A 13,715-nucleotide genomic window follows, 5' to 3' on the forward strand; every position below is an offset into this window, starting at 1 on the left:
ATTTTTCGCTCAAGGGGCTCTAAATGGTCCACTGAAAAGTCTCTGGGACGAGGAGTCCTTGGGTGGGGAAAATAAATGACCTCCCCTCTGAATTCTCAATTTTTTAAAGGGATCTATTTGTACTACTGGTGTGTCTTCAACGTTGAGCGCACAATTTCACGAAAAGTAATTGTTCTAGCTATAATACGCTTGGGACAAGGGCACACATTATGCAGCACAGACTTTCCAAAGCGCAGAGCATGCACAGGTGCGCAGTTAAGTGCAGGCCAATGTTTGCGGCCAGTGCTTGCTTTATTCACAGAGAGGTGCACACCGAGATGAACTCACCCGGGCCTTGCTTGTCCAACGTCTGATTGGACCAGGAGCAGGCATAGGTTGGAGGCAGGCAATGGTCACTGCTGACCCCTGTCTGTCTTCCAACAATCTTGCACAGAAAACATCATACATTGTGGGATCTATGATGGACCGCTTTATTACCAGTAAAAATGCTTCAAAGGCTAAACCCATCTGAAACGTCCTCTGTGGGTTGAGGGCTGGTAGCCAGCTGACCTCAGCAAGCCCATGTTCACCCAACACATATTCAACTACCAGGGCAGGGACGCTCCCAAAATTAGATACACTGGGAGGCAGGAGCATTGCTAGGTTTGTAAAAGATCCGGGGCTAGAGCCCATGCCATGGCAACTTTAGACATCACATAACTATATCATATGAACGCACGTGCCACGTCGTGCTTTTGAGCGTTAATATTGCATACTATAATACTCATACTCCTTTGGAAGTACTGCGCTAACATGTAGCTATACTTCCACTCCAACATGTGAACATTCATCCAATAGTGCTATGAGGTTATATAAGAGAAAGAAAAGCCTTTGGACAGGACAGCCAAAGACTTGCTGTGGATTGAGAAATTGTATTTAAGCAGCAGCTGTTTGCCACATTAGTCATACAGTCGCTTGCTGCTGACAAACTGACAGGGGGTAGGTAGCTAGTGGGCTTAAAAAGTGGTGGGACGTAATGAATTTAACTATACAACGTAGTGAGCGAGCAGAGCGAGCAATCCTGAACTTGACCAGTGGGGTACGGGAGGGAGGGCCCCCCCGTGAGACCTTTATTGAAAAAAACCCTGTAAAAATCACACATATTTCAGCACAATTTTTCCAAAAAAGCCAGAAAAGTACATATGTTTCTTAGTGATCTAAAGGGCTACCGAATACTGTACGGCTAATAAGCTGCGGTCAGCGGCAAGCAGGCGGGATACAAATACCCAATATAACAGAGCATAACATAATTAACAAATGAAAAGCATTTCCAATTCCAACATAGCTTTTCAAACAATGACATTAGTGGATTTATTCCATTACAGCGTGAGTTGCATTTAGTAGAAATGCAGTATGGACAGAGCATATTGCAGTAAAAATTAAAAACGCATTTCCAATTCCAACATAGATTATCCAATTGTTGTTAATACATTTCAATTCAAAGATACAAAATAACAACAAATATGATTATTTGCAACAACTGCAAACTGTACACAGAAAAAAATTAAAACAAACCAGGTCATATACAGTTTAACTAACTGTATAATATCACAATCTGAACAAACTTTATTTACCATTTTAACTAGTAACGTTAAGTGCTTGCCTTCGTGCGTTCATGCCAGCAAAACGATCAACAATAGCATCATCAGAAACCGTTTGTAGCACTCGTCTCTCTACTGACAGTACAGCAAGGTCCTGTAATCTAGATTGCCCCATTCTACATCTGGCCCAATTGTGAAGTCTACGTAAAGCACTGAAACATCTCTCAGAGCTACAACTGCCCACTGGCACAGTTAAAGCAATTTATATCATTTTTCTTACAGCTGGAAACACTAGAGGATCTTAAAGCATATACACTTGATCCATTGAGAGAGTTTAGCCTTTTTGTTTATTATTTGTTGTTTTCTTGGAGGGTGTAAATATTTGCCACAAGGATGCAATTGCAACCAAGCATAGCAAGGGAGCCTGAACTAATGAAAACGGGTTTGGGAGTACAGGGGGATTCTTCCCCCCTCCCCTGAGAAAATGTTTTGAATAATAGGTTAGAATGGTGTATTATGCAGCACTTTCTGTGAAAAATCTAGTAAAAGGCCTGACAGTTTGCATACATATTTGTAGGATAACTCATGAAATACAATAGATGCAAGTCACCAAAAGTGCATAGGAGCATTTCCCAAAACATTTTCATGCCTTCCTCTACAATATAGGCCAGTATAAAAAAACATTTTCATGCCGGTTGTGCCCATACAGTAGTTCCATGCTGGCTCCACCAACTCATGCCAGTATTCCCATATAGGAACGTACTCATGTTTGCTTTAACATGTTTTCTATATTGTTATTACTGGCATTCTGCACAGAGCTGGCTTTGCCAATATATGCCAGTACTCCTATGCAAGAAAATAGTCCTGTTGGTTTGGTCATTAAAAGAGACATGCCACAATAAGAAAACATGTCCAAACTGGTCCCATTGTAGGCCGGTAGAGACTCACAAGAACACTTACCATGCTTGCTTCATCATAGATGCTCAGTTATTAAAATGTCATGCTCCAGTACGAAATAGCTATGCGACTACACCAAACTCTCAGTCCAGCAATGTAATACTACTTATCATGCTTGCTTTATCAAAGATGTTCAGTAATAATGTCATGCCGCAGTAAGCAATGGCTAGACTGGCTGCACCAAAATGTCAGTCTAGCCACGTAATAACACACATGAACTTGCTTTGCCCAAAAAATACCAGTAAAACATGTGAAGTCAATTAAAGATGTGTCAAAAATGCTCCAGTGATCCACAGCAGCCCATGGCCTTAGACAGACAGACAGACAGACAGACACACACACATCCTTTCACCCACTCACCAATACACCTTCTCTCACATCCACTCACACTGTATTCTATTCTCCACACAGGCACACACACACTATCACACTCATACCCATTCACCCGCCAGTCACACTCACTCATACCTATTCAAACAAAAAAGGAGAGATAGAGGGGTATGTTTCACCAGCATACCCTCAAAATAAAGGGATTGACCCTTAACACTTTGAAACACAAAGCTAGTGATAATGGTTGCAGCCTTCTCTGGGTGAATCCTATTCCGATACCATATTCACTTATGGTGATGAGGAAAACCACTATTTTAACACAAGTTTATACAAAAACACACATATTTTATTGTTCAAATACATACAAATATTAAGAACACCGTCCGGTGTATTATTAAAGTGCTTCTTTAGTCTCCTGCAATAAAAGTCAAGAGGACACATTCACAGTGATATATGAATGAACTTAACCCCTTCAATCGGTAAGTCAGTTAGTTGAAATGCTTAGCCGTTAAAGTGTACTGTGCTGTGTTGATTTTCACACTGGGCCATACCTCACTGAGCACATCTCACTCAATCTCATTCCATTCACTTTGTTCTTCATTCATTGTCACACTCTCATTCCACAACCACAACTAGTGCCCGACATGTTTCTTTCCGATTTAAGTGTCTTGTAGCCAATACTCGGAAATTCTTCAGGGCTTGTGTGAGGGGTTAGTAAGACATGCATAACATATTGGTAAACATAATAACCTAAAACCAAACGTTATCTACTAAATGCATATCATATTTAACAATTCTTGTTGGAGTTCTAGTTGTGTCTTCTCTCCAAGGGTTTGTAGTACCCTTGCCGTCAGTCTACCCGGAAGAGAATCTCCACCTATCTAGGAGCAGTAACAAAGAATAGGAGTATCAGTAACCTATTCTGCTGCTCAGCTCATAAGACAACTATTGTTCAATAACAGGAATCTTGGCTCAAAGTCTACTAAACCACCATTTACAGTCAGAAAGAATACATCTATGCATCATGAACAGGCCTAAGATTGTCGGTTCTTAAATCTTTCCTATCCTCTTTACGAGGCTGTGTTGGTATCTCATAAGGGCAGGGGCAGCCTCTAATCTCCCCCTTCCCGACCGGTAAAAAATGCAGGTGTACTCCACTCACCCTTTTATAAGATGTTTATCCACTGCCCTTAAGGTCTTAATATTGTGTGAAGATAAATGAAAAGGGAAGTGGCCATCTCACTTCTGTGGGGCTTGGCTATCACAGTTGGCTGAAAAAAAGCGGAAAGAAAGGCCCATTAACTACCTCATAACGCAAATTATATGACTTCAGGTCGGCACGCTTTACAGTGGGTTTACCAAATTAGGCGGATTCCAATTCTAAAATCTTCAAAAAGTCATCTAGTTTCAATTGCGTTCCGCTTGTGTTCCCGTTTCCTTCTTATCCGACCGGGTTAGGCCCATATGTCACTAGATAAGGGAATCCACATCCAAATGTCAGTTATTAATTGCCTCTGTTGGAGTACATACTTCAGTAAAAAAGCTAATAACACTTACTTTATTAGCCTTGCCTCCGTACGTATATCCTCCGTTCCTTTTCCTTCCCAGCCCGAACGGTTAATTTCACTGCTGTGTAATTCCAGTCGTGTTAGTTATATTGGGGATTCCCATCTTTACCCCTGGAACCTTTCCCGCTGTTCCTGCTTATTTCGCAGGAGTGCTTTCTCTAGAGGAGAAGAACCATATAGTTTAACATTTACCCGTTATGGCTGGAGTATTCTCTCTGAGTGCGTGGACACCATGCAATTCATCGTGCCCCGCCCATGAGCACAGTTTAACTACTCATTGCGACCTGATTCCCCAATTCCGAGCAAAATAGTGAATTCATTACTCCTTCAGTGATAAGGGTATATTGCTGTTCTTTGTCAAAGCCCACGCAGCCACAAAATATTCACTAAGCAGCTTCACCGCCTCCTGGATGCCTGTCGCTAGTTTTGTAAATATTTGTGATATCTCTTACCGTTACTATTCCGTACGGGTTCCGCGTTCGTCCGTGGCTTGTTCATCCGCGTCCTGTCGAACGTGAATCACTTCCAGGGTAGCTTCAGTTGGATTCAAGCATATCCGGGGTTTTGTATGTTTGCGTTCCAGAAAGGCGCCTGCGCGTTAATGCCTCGGCACAAACCATCCATCAGTGGAGTTTTCATTTGATGCGATTTACTCATAAAGCAAAGTATATCTATAGGTAAGTGTGCGCGGCAATGGCTCGTATAAGGTAGTTTTATCAGTACTCGTTTATGGAGCTAATGCAGTCCTGGACATTCGTAACAGCCAATCAGGGTTCCTGCTTCTCATGCAGTTAGGCGAACTCGAATGTTTAGACCCACCAATCGATTTTCTCGTTGAGTCCTGTAATTATGCTGTTAGTAAGGAAAATCAACTGTTGCTCATGCTGTTAGTAAGGAAAATCAACTGTTGCTCTTTTTTCAATAGAGTCCTTTTGTCTTTATTGCTATCCATACCCAGCCTTTGTTTGTATAGGAGGGTCCAACTGAGGTCATCCACCGTGTGGTTATGTTCAATCCAGTGATCTTCTAGGGGAGCATTCCGAGTTCTATTTCTGATGCAGCTCCTATGTTCGCCAATCCGAATTTTAATTTTTCTATCTGTTTTGCCCACGAAGATTTTTTTGCACGGACACCACACTGCGTAAATGACCATGTTTGAATTGCAGTTTGTGAAACTTTTTTGTTGCCAAAGGGTTGGTTAACCAATATCTACTGCTGTACTTTTAAAGGTAGAGGGACAGCATGTACAGTACCCACACTGTGTATGTCCTGTCAGTTCTTGAAACCCCCGTTGCTGTGGTAATGTCTTCTGTTTCATCGGTTTCTTGCTGATGTCATTTCTTGTTAGGTGTTCTTTCACGTTACGGCTTCTTTTAAAAGCAATGATAGGTCTTGCAATTGGTTGATCACTTTTCTCGAGGATGTGGCAATTTTTCCCAATGATTTTTTTGATTCCATTGGAGAGGTGATTTTACGTGTTAACAAACACAAGTCGTTTGGTTGTATCTTTCTGTGTGCGCTGTTCCCTATATTCCAGGATTGCCTCTCTATTGTTGTTGTTTGCCCATTTCCTTGCGTTCTGGGTGATTGTCTTAGGATAACCTCTGCCTTCAAGATTTTTTTTCATTTTGGCTGCTTCTACCTGATAGTCTGTTTTGTTAGTACTATTTCTTTTTAGCCTGAAGAACTGACCCAGTGGTAAATTATCGCGCACATGGCGTGGGTGAAAGCTCGAGTAGTGGAGTAGAGAGTTTCTATCCGTTGGTTTATTGAATGGTTTGACGTGTAGTTTCTTAGTCTCAGGTTCAGAACAGATGGTAATTTCCAGGAAGTCTTGAGATTCCACACTATGTTGGTGCGTGAAGTGCAAGAATCTATTCTGCAAATCGATCCAGTTACAGAACTGTTCCAATTCCTGTTCATTACCCGTCCAGATAATAAAGATGTCATCTACATATTGATGCCATTTTCTATTATGGCTAATGAACGGGTTGGTGTCATTCATGATAATATTCGTCTCAAATACTTCCATGTAAAGATTGGCTACGCTCTGAGCCAGGGTGGCACCCACAGCCGTTCCTTGTACCTGTTTGAAGAAGTCCCCATTAAAGTGGAAGTAGTTCTCCACTAAAGCCATTTCCGCGCACCACAAGATGAACGATACGGGGGTGGTTTTAACAGTGCGTTCTCGTAGTAGTTTTTCCTCTAGCACCTCCAATGACGATTGCTGGGGGATGCTTGTATATAAGGCCACTAAATCGAGGCCCACCAAGATCTCAGTTTGTGGGTCAGAGTTCAAACCTTCCACCTCTGATGTAATTTGTGTCGTACCTAATACAAATGAGGCCATCTTTCTCACCATCGGTTGAAGAAATTTGTCTGCAAATCGCGACAGAGGCTCTAAAACCGAATTCACACCCGAGACTATTGGTCTCCCTGGGGGGTTGACAATAGCCTTGTGTATTTTTGGAAGAATGTAAAATTGTGGGATGTGGGGTTTGTCTTTAATGAGAAAGTCACATTCTTTCCGGCTAATCCAACCTCTTTCCTTAGCTTTCGTAACTTTTAGGGTAATCATCTTCAGTATGTGTGGTGTGGGGTCCTTAGTGAGCAATTGACAGCACGTTAAATCTAGCAGTTGACGATTGCATTCCCTTACGTAATCTGCCTGGTTCAGAATCCCGGTGGCTCCTCCTTTATCCGCCTTGTGTATTACAATTCCCTGGTTACTAGATAGTTGTTTAAGTGCAAAGGTTACGGCTGGTGTTTTGATAAATCTTCTTTCCTTTTGCCTGTTGTTCTAGTTGTTTAATCTCTTTGAGTACCCTCTTTTGGAACACCAGTGCCTCTGGGCTCTGGGCTGCTGACGGTACACAAAATGTAGATTTGTTGCAGAGGCCCGAATCTGAAGTCTCTTGCTCATGGACATTATCCTCAAAGAATTGATGTAGGTGGATTTTTCTCATAAACTGGCTGAATTCCTGCCGAAAAGTGAAAGGACTATGTAAGTTCGTAGGGACAAAGCCCATCCCTTTTTCCAATACCTGCATTTCTTGCTCGGTTGGCTGGTAATCTGAGAGGTTTACTACAAGGCTCGCATGCTTTGTGTGACCTGGGGTTCTAAATCCCAGGCCTCCGGGCCCTTCTCTAAAAAATGCTGTTGGTTGTTTGGTCTGCCTCCTTGATTGCCTCCTCCTCTGTTGCCTCTGCGGCCTCGGGAGTTATTTCCTCTCCTCATATTGCGTCGATTAGATTTGCCGCGGTATGTCGTGGTGTCACCAAAGGAGCTTCCATCGCTCGAGCTGAAAGAGGTGTTTCTAAAGGACACTTTTTTTCTTCCCTGTCCACCCTGGGCAGGGGTACCGTCGACCGCCTCTTGGGTAAAATAGTTTTCTTGTGTGTAGGGAAAGGCTTTGTCATGGCTGAAATTGGTAAGATCTTTGTTCATCCTTCTCACTCGTTCCCGCAGAGTGTCTTCTTTAAAGATGTTTATCTCTATCAGTAGATCGATCGTCCAATCTTTTTTATAGAGGTCTAAAGGTACTGCTTTTTGTATTTCTTCCTCAAGTTTTCTAAGGTCAATCAGGATTTTCTCTGTCATTTCTGTTGCAGTATCAATTATCAAGATCAGCCAATCCCGACCGCACTTGTTTGCCACATAGCTCCATTCTAGTATAAACCTAGGGTTGTCTAGAAAGAGCCTTGGCTCATTTCTAACTACCAGACCTTGGGGTAGTGTCCCTTTTCTCAGATACTCTAGCATAATAGAGCCATGCAGCTCTGTTCTTATTAATCTTTTTTTCATATTGCTTAGCTCATCCCAATTAGTGATGTTCATGATGGCTTCAGAGGAACCTCCCAGAAATGAAGCTTTTTCCAGTAGTTCAGTAACATTTGTCGTCATAGCTTTTGCATTTATCCAGCACCATTGTTTATTGTCTCTTTATAGTGTGGTAGAATTGCAGAACTCTACTGGGATAGATCCTATACTAGTGCTAGGGGCATATCAGCCCATTGCATTGTATTGTGTACAGTCAGCACAGCCTTATCTATAAAGAGTCTGCCTAAGACTAGTGGTTAGGCGTATTAGCCCAGCCGCTTTTCGGGTTCTGGAGTATAGCACAGACTTTATGTATTCAAACCCGAGTATTCCATTAATCTTGTGCCCTCCTCATTTGAGATCCGAGCCTTTTCCTGCCTCCCGTATTCTACTGGGTGTTTAGACTTTGATTTGAGCAGCAGTATCCAAATCTCACGGTCAACAGACCGTACTAGAGCCTATTCAAACAAAAAAGGAGAGATAGAGGGGTATGTATCACCAGCATACCCTCAAAATAAAGGGATTGACCCTTAACACTTTGAAACACAAAGCTAGTGATAATGGTTGCTGCCTTCTCTGGGTGAATCCTACTCACACTGCATTCTATTCTCCACACAGGCACAGAAACACAGAACACACACACACTATCACACTCATACCCATTCACCCACCAGTCACACTCACTCACACACCTTCTCTCACATTTCGCATCCACTCACACTGCATTCTGAACACAGGCACGTACCCACCCAGAACATTCAAACACACATTGTCACGTTCCTACCCATTCACCCACCGGTCACTCACCCATAAACCTTCTCCCACATCCACTCACACTGCATTCTCCACACAGGAGCGCACCCACCCACCCAGAACATTCAAACACACACTATCACATTCCTACTCATTAACCCACCACTCAGTGACCCATACAATCGCTCTCAAATCCACTCACACTGCATCCTCCAAACAGGAATGCACCCACCAACCCTGAAGATTCAATCATACACCATCACATTCATACTCATTCACCCACCAGTCACTCACCCATACACGTTCTCTCGCGTCCACTCATACTGCATTCTCGACACAGTCAGGCACCCAAACACCCACCCACCCAGAACCTTCAAACACACACTACCTATTCACCCGCTGTCACTCACCAATAAACCTTCCCCCACATCCACTCACACTGCATTCTCCACACAGGGACGTACCCACCCAGAACACCCAAACACACACAATGGCATTCCTACCCATTCACCCACCAGTCATTGACCCATACGCCGTCTCTCACACCCATTCACACTGAATTCTCCACACAGGATCGCATGTACCCACCCAGAAAATTCAAAAACACACTATCAGATTCATACTCATTCGCCCACCACTCACTGACCCATGCAGCATACATACATCTGACATGGACCTCACATATGCAAAATACACGTACACATATATTTTTTTTAAAGCCTTCTTACTTGATTTTACTTCAGCTTCGGTCTGTCATTCCAGGCCCCCGGCTCCTCCGCGCTACTCAAAGACAGGAACCAGGAAGCTGGAGGAGAAGGGGCTGGAGCTGAATAGGGCATGTGACACGTGCCAGATGTCACGTCCAGCCCCGACCCCTGCTGAGCGCCTCCTTCTCCTGATGCGAGCCCCAGCCCAGCCTTCACCCTGACTGGGCTGGGGTTCGCATCACGAGAAGGAGGACTGGGCCGGGCCCCCTCCCAGAGCTGATGTGATGGGCCCCCCTGAGACGCCAGTGTGCTGTCAGGACTCAGGGCTAGCCTTTTGCTTGTAGCCCATGAGCTTCTATCCGGGGCTACAGCCTCCCCCAAACCACGTCTAGCGATGCCCCTGCTGAGAGGGCTGGGTTATGCCGCACATCCATTGGAAGACAAGCCCTCCTATAACATATGTTCCGCTTAGAAGCATGGAACATGCATTTTGTGTGGGACTGGTTCTTATAGGACGTGCATGTTGTGTAAGGCTGTTTGCAGTGTTTTAAGTGGGAAGAGAAATCAAGGGGGGCACTAGCTTGAGAGTAGCCTAAAAGGTGGGCGTGGCCAAAATTAAATAGCGATGGCATGCATTCTCACAAAACACCAACTATGCAGTAACTTACAAAAATCAACTAGTGGTTTTAGTTTCTGAAAATGGTTTTACTTTGTAACTTAGTCCACCTGTTTTTTTCAGAAGAGTTGCAATACTGCGTTAGCAAGATCAGCATTGCTGATTTATTTTAAAGCAAAAACCAAAGTAGATTGTTTTTAGCTTAAAATATATACAACAGGAATTTCAGAGTTAACACCTTTCATTCAGAAAAAAGGTAATTAGCTCAGAACTGCCGGTTTTATTTTTTTTAAAGCTAAAAACCATCTTCACTGATCGTCCTGATAAAATGTACTCCGACATGTTTAAAACAAATAGATGAAGTATATAAAAAAACAAAGCTTTATTCGGCATAATAAAAACCTTGAAGATGAAGTTACGTAAACAAGTAAAGCAATTTCCTTAAACTCAAAACCAGATGAATTGCAGTGAGCACCACACAAAGCAGGGCCCACGGCTGTGTGACTCGGCAGGTGGGAATTTCGTTTTAAAGTGTCAATGGCGCCCCATCACGGCACTGAGGACTGTGCTTTGTCTGCTGCTGGCTTCAAATTAATCATTGCGGTCTTGGGGCAGAGAAAAACAAAGAAGCAGCTCATCCCCTGTGATTTAAGGCTGCATGTTGCAGTCGTCGGTAAGGGACCGAAAACAGCACTACCTTCTCCAATATATGTGAATTGGGGGGTTAACAACGTAAGCACACTTCAAGTTTCCGCCACAAGGTGGCGACTGAAGACCGCGCATAGCATTATCTTTTGTAGACCTCTACAGTGGTGGTCCGAAGGGAGACAGGCAGAAAGCCGTTTTTAGATTGGGCTATTAGGTGTGCAACTGCAAGACCTATAACTAGAAACTATAATATTAGAGTACAAATAGAGAGAACTGGAATATGAGGAGGGACACAAAGCTTGTGCGTGAAGTTTGCATATTCGCCTACCTATTGACTGCACATGGCCATGCTAATTCGTATGAACAATCCCACCCAGTTCTTGCAACTCACTGACACACAATCAGGATGAGCAGACGTCCCGGAATAGGGCCCTCTGTGCCGAAAGTCTTTTAAATGTAAAAACCCCGTCCTGGTTTTCTGCAAACAGTGGATGACAACAATTATAAACTTAATATCACTACACTTTCAGAAACGTGATATCGTAGGATGGGCTCGAACCCCCAACCTTTCAGGTACGAGCCACACCACTAACTGATTGTGAGACTGGGTTAGAAATGATTGAACAGCAGACACTGTACTATCAATCAGAGCAAAAGCTCGTTTTTAATTAACATGCTAAGATGCACAGCCAAAGCTGCACCATTTATATTATATATTATTTATATAGAGGAGTAGTATTGGAATTAGTGTTGGAAGGGGGTTGTGTAGTATTGGAAGGGGGCTGTGGGGGCATGTTGGAGGGGGGGGCAGTAATGGCCGGGCTGCAAAGGGCTATTCTTTCGTTTATGTTATTGTCCTTCCCGCTTTTTTCATCTTGGAAATCTGGACACCCTACCAAAACACCTCCTCATGAAACCTACTTGAGCTCGCTTCAAACATGCCTTACCATCAAACTTTGTGCTCAAAGTGCCTGCTATTTTTTTTTCAAAGTAGTCTTCTGAGAGTTAATGACGTAACTGTTACTGATGTAATACACATGTCTTAACCACGCCTGCCTTCAGCCACTCAATGTATAAGCACTATAAACAAGCATTGACAAAGCCAAATGTTTTGGCTTATGTGTAAGTATACAGCATTTGCAAGGCACTGCTATTAGACACAGCAGCCCAAACTGTTGCCATTGCCAATGCTCGTTTGAAACTACCACTGCCCACCCTCAGTGGCGCAATGACCAATGGGCAGATCAGGCTTTAGCCCTCCCCCACTGAAAATGTTGTGTTTCGTTGACTTGAACTGGACGACCTACCAGGGTCGGCCCTAGGATTTACAGGGCCATTGGCGGCAAAAGGTATGTGGGCCGACCCTTATTTGCATAAATAGTGAAATCCGTGATATTACAGACAATTATATTATAGAATGAGTCTTCCACCCGAAAATAATCATCTGAAGTTAAATTAAAAACATGTTGCCATTGGTAAGGCAGGAGGCAAATGAACTGGGGCATCCAGTATATCAATGGTCACTGCTAATGTTTACCTATTTGGAAATATCAGGAGTTAGGCTCTTTTGAAGAAGCAGAGTGTGTTAGCCACCTTACGTAGACTTTTGGCAGATAAGGCATAGTGAGATCAAAGGATTTGTCCAGGAGCACAAACTTTGGTTAAGTGGAGAACCCGGGATATGAGATGTTATATGTTCAGTCCTTCCTGTAAATCATATGGCTTTTTTCCTATTCCTGCTGCAAAATGAGCTGTAAAATGTGTTCTGTCGACCTGTGGATGGGTACAGCTCGCTTCTTCGACTCAGTGTGGAAATCTCTGCCTCCGTAGCGAAAATTAAAAACTGCCACCCATTAATATAGGCACACTAAGTGAACATATCTTAAAGTGAAATATACACATTTTGTTCATTTGACTTTTACCTTAATCAACCTAGAAAAATAATCAACAGAGGAGAATTTCCAATGACTATGCTGGCAAAGTATAAAAGGTACCCCACCTTTTAAACGCAACATTTCATAATGAAATATTGCATGGAAAACAAAATTCAAATATGAGACGTATGCTTTAATGACACTTATGTGGTCTTGTGGGTAAGCGTCTGCACTGGAAACATGACAACCTAGGCTGAAACCTAGTAGCCAAGCAATTGAGTGAGCCACATGTTTTTAAGTTCGGGCCACAAAACAACCAATGGGGGTTACGTCCGCCCTCTGGAAAAAGTGGGCAGATGCTGTCCACCCACTGTATCCTCGATTTATGTCCTAAAAACTAGCACACTGCCAGAACCAGGCAAAATAACCCCTTCAGTTTACAGGACTGTAACCTTGCTCCCATGTTTGGCTTTCAACAATACTCAGTTTTATAAAGATAACTTGAAATGTACACCAACCATAGTAAAGTAGTAAAGCACTCACACAAATATATAACTCTTTACAGATGTATGCTAGGCAAAACGTGTACAATTGTGGCATTACCCTGCCCCCTTGAATGAAGACTACAAATACCAGAATGCAATTCACCAGAAGGCAAACACTGCCATGTGGATTTTGAAAATGTACTTAAAAGCCCATTTGCAGTTCTTAACATGGAAACGTTAAGAACGTCTTGTGCAAAACAGTGGCCCATCACTAGTAAATCGCTCCCACTTTAAGTGCTCTGAGTGAAGAAAGTGATCAGCATTCCTTCCGGCCCAAAAGATCTCATGTACCACTGGGAGGCAGGCATTTGTCTCCA

General features: G+C 43.1%; 1 protein-coding gene across 1 annotated transcript in view; it reads right to left on the reverse strand.

The window, feature by feature from the left end:
* The window catches only part of SCAF8 (SR-related CTD associated factor 8), a 2,093,867-nt gene that overhangs the window by 323,313 nt on the left and 1,756,839 nt on the right, over positions 1 to 13,715 (reverse strand). The window lies entirely within an intron of this gene.

The sequence above is a fragment of the Ambystoma mexicanum genome, chromosome 4q, assembly GCF_040938575.1.
Source record: "Ambystoma mexicanum isolate Mex_15411 chromosome 4q, UKY_AmexF1_1, whole genome shotgun sequence".
Taxonomy (NCBI): Eukaryota; Metazoa; Chordata; class Amphibia; order Caudata; family Ambystomatidae; genus Ambystoma; species Ambystoma mexicanum.